The sequence below is a fragment of the Aythya ferina genome (assembly GCF_964211825.1).
Source record: "Aythya ferina genome assembly, chromosome: 11".
NCBI classification, from domain to species: Eukaryota; Metazoa; Chordata; class Aves; order Anseriformes; family Anatidae; genus Aythya; species Aythya ferina.
In genome coordinates, this window is record NC_140307.1 from 15869108 (window position 1) to 15875939 (window position 6832).

At 36.6% G+C, this 6832-nt stretch overlaps 1 protein-coding gene across 10 annotated transcripts in view; it reads left to right on the plus strand.

Annotated features, from left to right (window-relative positions):
- The window catches only part of LOC311442786 (uncharacterized protein), a gene marked incomplete at its 5' end in the record, with an annotated part of 188807 nt that extends 182352 nt beyond the window's left edge, over window positions 1-6455 (plus strand). For all 10 annotated transcript variants that reach the window (XR_014696859.1, XR_014696860.1, XR_014696861.1 and 7 more), the window contains one exon: window positions 4805-6455. The remainder of the gene's footprint in view (window positions 1-4804) is intronic.
- Window positions 6456-6832: the final 377 nt, after the last annotated feature.

Genomic DNA, 6832 nt, shown 5'->3' on the forward strand with positions numbered 1-6832 from the left:
TGAGAAATATTTTAAACTATTTTTGAACAGTTTGTCAGGGACTTGTGTTTTTTTCCTCCTCTTTCCCCTCTGGTCAGGCTTAAAAAGTATTAAGTTATAGGTCTCTGAATTTTCTATTCAAGCACAAGGTTTACTACCAACCAGTTCTGACTGTTCTTCTGTTTAATATTTGATCAGTGTGTGGAAAGGCTTTTGTCTGAAGGGAACATATGATCAGTAATGAGTTTGTGGTTTTTTTTTGTCTTGCTGAAAGTTGGTTGTCTCCTAGCAATGCTTTTAAGACTATGAAACTGCTTCTGTGTTTTACACTGGTGTACATTGTATTCAGTCTTAAAAGCTTTACATCCATGCAAGGCATTCATTATGTCAATACTTTATTATCTTTATTTTTTTACCCTTTCATAATTACCCGTATGTTAGCATCCAGTATTATTAGTGTCAAAACTCACTTTTCAGATTTAAAAAAAAAATAATTGCATACCTATTTTTTTTTTAATGAAAAATAATTATAACAATTTTGATGTGTAAAAAGTTCTTATTTAAGGCATGTCTCTATGTTAAAGAACAAACAAAATTAAAAAAAAAAATTGCTACTTTATAATGAATGAATGGTGTCGTGGTTCCGCTCGAGTGGGCAGCCGAGCTCCACCACAGCCGCTCTCTCACTCCCCCTCCTCAAAGAGGAATGGGGAGAAAATATTTGAAAAGGGCTCAAGGATTGAGATAAGGACGAGAAAATCACGCAATAATTATTGTAACGGGCAAAACAGACTCGGCATAAGGAGATAGTAAGATTTATTGCCTACAACTAACAAGCGAGAGAAGTGAGAAAACAAAGGAAAAAAAAAAACAAACCAAAAGCACCTTCCCCCCCCCATCCACCCTCTTCCACCTCCTGCCCCCGAGCGGCGCAGGGGAACGGGGAATGGGGGTTATGGTCAGTCTACAGCACTTCTTCTCTGCCGCTCCTTCTCGGTCACTCTCGTCCCCTGTGCTGTGGGGTCCCACCCACGGGATGCAGTCCCTGATGAACTGATCCAGCGTGGGCTTCCCACAGGCAGCAGCTCTTCCAGAACTGCTCCAGATATGGGTCCGTACCACGGGGTCCATCCCTCAGGAGAAAACTGCTCCAACCTGGCTCCCCTACGGGCAGCAGCTCCTGCCGGGTCACCTGCTCCTGCGTGGGCTCCTCTCCACGGGCTACAGGTCCGGCCCGGAATCTGCTCCGGCAGGGGTCTTCCACAGGCGGCAGCCTCCGTCGGTGCAGGGCCACCTGCTCCACCGTGGTCTCCTCCACGGGCTGCAGCGTGGAACCCTGCTCCACCGTGCTACTCCATGGGCTGCAGGGGGACATCCTGCTTCACCATGGTCCTCACCACAGGCCGCAGGGGACTTCTGCTCCGGCGCCTGGAGCACCTCTCCCCCCTCCTTCTACACTGACCTTGGTGCTGTGCCTCACTCCCTTGACTCTCCCGGCTGCTGTGTGGCGCAGCGTTTTTTCCCTGTCTTAAATATGCTCTCACAGAGGCGCAAAACAACATCGCTTATTGGCTCGGATCTGGAAAACAATGGGGCCCTTCCCAAACATGGGGCAGCTTCTAGATCTTTCTCACAGAAACCACCCCTATGGCTCCCTGCTACCAAAACCTTGCCACGTAAACCCACTACAAATGGAAAGAATTTTTTAAAAAATCCGTTCATGTGGTTATGGTTCCATGTGATTTTTTTTTTTACACTGATAAAACTTATTCTTGTAAAGAATAAAGAATATTCTTGTAAAGATGTCTTTTTAAGACTTCAAAAGTACCTTTTAAAGTGATGTACCTTCATATATGTCAAGCTTTTTGCTAGCATGAATACATCAGAAAAAACAAGTCATATCCTTTTCTGTAATTACATTGGTGTGATTGATTGTTCAGTATTGATTATTACTCCTGTGCTGGTATAGATTCTTCTTTGCTACTTAATGATCTACAGAAAATCACTGAAATAATGATTTGCATCGTGTCTTTAAGATTATGTTAAAGAAGAAAGCAAAACTTTTCCAGCCATTTTTCTTAAAGTAGACACCATTCCAACACAAAAATATTTTCAAGAGCTACTAACACAAGTAATAGTTCAGTATTTTGTAATAGGCTGCCCAAGAAGTATGTTGATGTCCAGAAAATGCAAGGCAAGTAATCAAGTAGTAAATTTCTAAGTTTACATAAAGGATCTGAGAGTACAGTTCAAGTCTATGCAAAAATGTTTAATTCAGCATTTTACTGAGGCTGATAAATGAGATCTTAGCAATATCTTTGTATGGGTTTTTTGGATTAAGCTCTATCTACTTGCACCATATCTTCACTGAACAGTTTTTTTACCCTTATAAGCCAAAGTACCTTTTTCTTATTTTTCTTACTGGCACTTAAAAACCTGCCCTCTACAACTTACTCCGATTTCAAGAAAAAACATTAAAATATCAGGGAGAAAATGGGGAAAAAAGTTCATTAATACATATCCAGAATTCAGACACCCTTTAAAATATCAATCTTTTTATTATGTTCACACAACAAAAGCAAGCTTGATCACAGGTTTGTAACAGAACATTTTAACTCTTTGTAGCATATATTTCTAAATACTTATCAGAAAGCAATTTATTAACTAATTAACATAGAAGTTAAGCAAATTAGTCCCTGATAGAGCCAGGACAGATATGCTAAACTTTTTTTTTTTTTTTTTTTTAAACCACCTCTCCATTTCAAGTGACATACAAAGTTATCTTAGGACTATGAAGATGGTAAGCTTTAGCATTAGAAGGAGGTATTTTACTGTACAAGTGTTTTAGTATTTTACAAGTGCTTTAATATCAAACATTCACTGCAATGAATACTCTTGCCCAGTTACTGCTGAAGAATACAGTACAGTAACTGATTGATGATTCTTCTCACTATCTTTGCAATACAAGAGACTACAAGTACAGCGTGTTTCAAAATGCAATCTATACTTTTACTTTTTATGTCTAGTGCACTTATATTATAGGGTCCAGTGGTGATTGGCACATTCAGCTTTGAGAAAACACTATTTAAAACTTTCAAACTAAGAAAATATCACATAGTATTGAAAAACACATCTAGAGATAAAGTACAGTCTTTAATCACATGAGCATCAGTGTACAAGCTTTTGGAATCTAGTGGAATACTCTCATGAATAAAGGTGTCTGGAACTGACCTGTGTTTTTCTTGCACTTGGTTGCTGAAACATAGAGGTATTTTTATTAATTAAGATGAATTATTCTGTTATTTTTCATAGGCAGTTTCTGAAAGCAACTATAACGTTATTTTCTGAGATATTTGTCTTGCCTTATAGCAGGTGTTTCATCACTGTCAGAAGAGCTCCCTGTGTAGTTTCCAGTGAAGCCTCACAAACATGCAAATCCCATTAGTAACTCCCCTACTGGAGGGGAAGTGGATTTAACTAGAAGTCGAGACAATTGTAAACCTCACTCCAAAATAATAATAATAATAATAATAATTTAAAAATCCACGACTCTTTTTTTTTTTTTTTTTAAATCAGCTCTGGACCTGGGTATGATTAGCAGGAAAATCTGTCTACAGCACTACAAGGAATAATTAAGCTGTAAATTTCATCTTTGTTTGCCAAATGGGAAACAATATTTTTTACCACGGGCTCCCCCTGCCCCAACTTTGTCTGTCTAGACAAACATAATTAAGTAATGGCTGATGGTTTGTTAGCATTTTATTACATGTGTTTGCAAGGGCATTAAGAATAATCATAAAATGAACAACAAATGTTATAGGTATTGAGATTTTCAGCAGTGGAAAACGTGACTTTTTCAAATCAGATGGGCTGGAAACATATATTCCTACAAATTAACTGTTCCTCTATGCAGAACAGCAATTGAGATACTTCTGTCTTAGTTGATTTACATACACTAATTGCTAGTGCCAATTCCTAGTTCCTATTAAGCATTGAGTTAACCTGCTCAATAAAACTCATAAATTAATATTTTCAGATAGCAGGTATTGACAAATAGCAGGAAACAGTAAATTTGCACTGGATTATCCTTTCATTTAGGAACCTGTTTGTTGCTTTTGTATTCAAACAAATAATCTAGTGAAGCAGTCAAAATTTGCAAGCTTTTGTATGTGTATATTATGTAAATGTATGTCTATGTATATATTTATATAATGGTAGAAGTTGCATGCAGACAGGGATGGAAATATTTAATTTTTTTTTGCACTTTGACTAAGTCATGTGATCAAGATGTCTCTACTAAAGTGACTCATTTATCTGGCTGGGAAATAATTATGTTTATATTTTGCTGCTGAACCTCTAAAGCAGATTGAATTCTCCATATACAGGACCTACAGGAATAATCCATATTTATGGCTAATGCAGTTCAAAGGAAAATCTGAGCTGACATTTGTAAAAATTCTTTGCAGCTGAATTTTCCCAAAAAAAACATTTTACAGCTTAGTTCGCTACCATATGGCTCATTTGTATCTTAATCAATGCACAGCTGACAACACAGAGGACAGTATCATAGGCACGATCTGCCTTGGCAGCCGGTGGCAAAGGGAAGCCACAGACTTCACAGGCAATGCTCAGCTATAGTACAATTGATGGAAACTGTACAGACTTCACAGCAAAATGCATATACCCAATATATTTGTAGATATATATACACACAGTCATATATATATATATATATCTGTATATATATATATATAAATAATATAAGTTCTGCAACATGGTAACTTACAGATGTTCTGACTCACTTGCCTTTTTTTCTTTCTCCTAGGTTTAGTAAAGGCTTCAAGTCCAGAGCTGACAATCCTGGAGATCTGAGTACACTTCTAGTGTATGTCCTCCTCATAGTATATGAAGAGGATGTTCAGAGATAAGAGGGTCTCCATGCTCTTGCTGGAGATATGAATGTATAAAGTATGATAAAAAGAAGCATGCCGTATAAGGCAAAAATGAAGATGTTAGAAAATGTTTATGAAGAGAAGCGTTATTTCTGTTATGCCAAGCCACTTTCTCAACTGAATAGGCACAAAATTGCCACTGCTGGAATTTCAAGTGAAACCTCAACTCCGTTTATTCTTGGAAGTTAGTGAATCTTAGTGTCACCTGTGACCAAATGGCCTGAATTCTGTTCCTGTTGTATTTATATTGACTTCACAGAAAACAGACTGGAGCCCAAGAAGTCATAATTAAGTTGGAAAGAAGTATGAATGAGCATATGAAGACGACTCCGAATTTAGGATTCTACTGTAGAGTATTTCTGCACAGTTTTGAAGATAAAACATGTCCTGCATGAAGTTAAAATACTGACAGTAATAACACAATTGCATGGATGTAATTTGTTATCTCTCTGCCTGGTGTGCATGTGGGTTTGTAACAAATGTTGTTACTTGTTTGGTACTGTGATACTTGTGATGTTAATTATTAGTAATAATAGTAATAATAATAATAATAGTAATAATTAGTAATTATTAGTAATTAGCACTTCACTACAGAAAGGAATGGAGAGGTGTGGATCCAGTATGAAGCTGGAAAACATTGATGCAAAGATTCAGAATTTCTTCCCTCTTTCATGGGAGAATAAAATTTCAAAGGTTTTAAATGACTTCAACTTACTAGGTGAAGACATCGCTCAATTCTGGATTGTCCTTTTGTGACACAAGATCACTTTTTTTGACACTATCTTTACTGTTGTGCGAAATGTTTACAGTATGAGTAATGCAAATGTCAAAGAGAAATTCCACTTTGAGCCATTGAAGACAAGTTCATGGTTCTGGCTAAAATTTGATTCTGTGAAAGGTTAATTTTGAATTTGTTAGAGCCCAACTCTCTAAGCAAAAATTATAGTGACAAAATTTATAATGGGCAAGAACTAAAATAAATGTTCATTAGTAGTATCTGTATTTTACATATCTTCTTATTTCTTCTTAAAAACAGTGTCTGAACTCCAACAATTATAGCAGCTGATTCTCAGTACCTTTAATGAGATAGTCATGACTGTTGTATTTTGCATCTCCAGTTCTGACAGTACTTTGTGATGTATTTCTGGGGCTAGTGAAGATGAGTGCTATTGTTCAGTATAAGTTAGATACTATATATATCTAAAATTCAGGCTTTGTGTCTTAGTGGTACATCTAAGTTTAGGACTGCTAAAATCAGTAGCCCCCTTAAAAAAAAAAAAAAAAGTGTCACATAAGGTACTGATAAGGTACCGTGGCTTAAGATCAGAAAATAAAAATAAGAAGAAAAGAATTAAGGTGCTTGTCTCTGATTTGCACAGACACTCAGATGATGCTTTCAATTTCTGTCTTTTTGACATTCACATGCTATAATATAAAGGTTATAAATCCTGCTTGTGAGCCAGAATACTTGTTTTCACTGTTAGAAGGCACGTTAATGTTATTAAAACTTTTCTGAAACTTGAATGCCTTCCACGTTCATTTTTTTTAGATAAGAACTGTAAATAACAGGCCATTTTGGAGTATAATAAATGATCCCTTACAAAGCCTAATAATAACTTAGTTTAGTTATAACCCTTCTTCTAGCAATAGACAGCTTACAAAAAATATTCCTGCAGCATACACATAATTTTAGAGATCTGGAATAAAATTTTGGAGCAAGTCCATTCATCTGTTTAGTACAAGTACTTACTAGGAATATCTTTAACCTAATTCCCATCTTAGGAAGCTGCCTTATCTTTTGGGGTTTCAGTTTGCCAATAGGACTCTCTTTGCAGGTATTTCCTTTCAACTCAGACTACTGCTTATCCTCATTGATCAAATCTCATCAATCAGGTACTAAA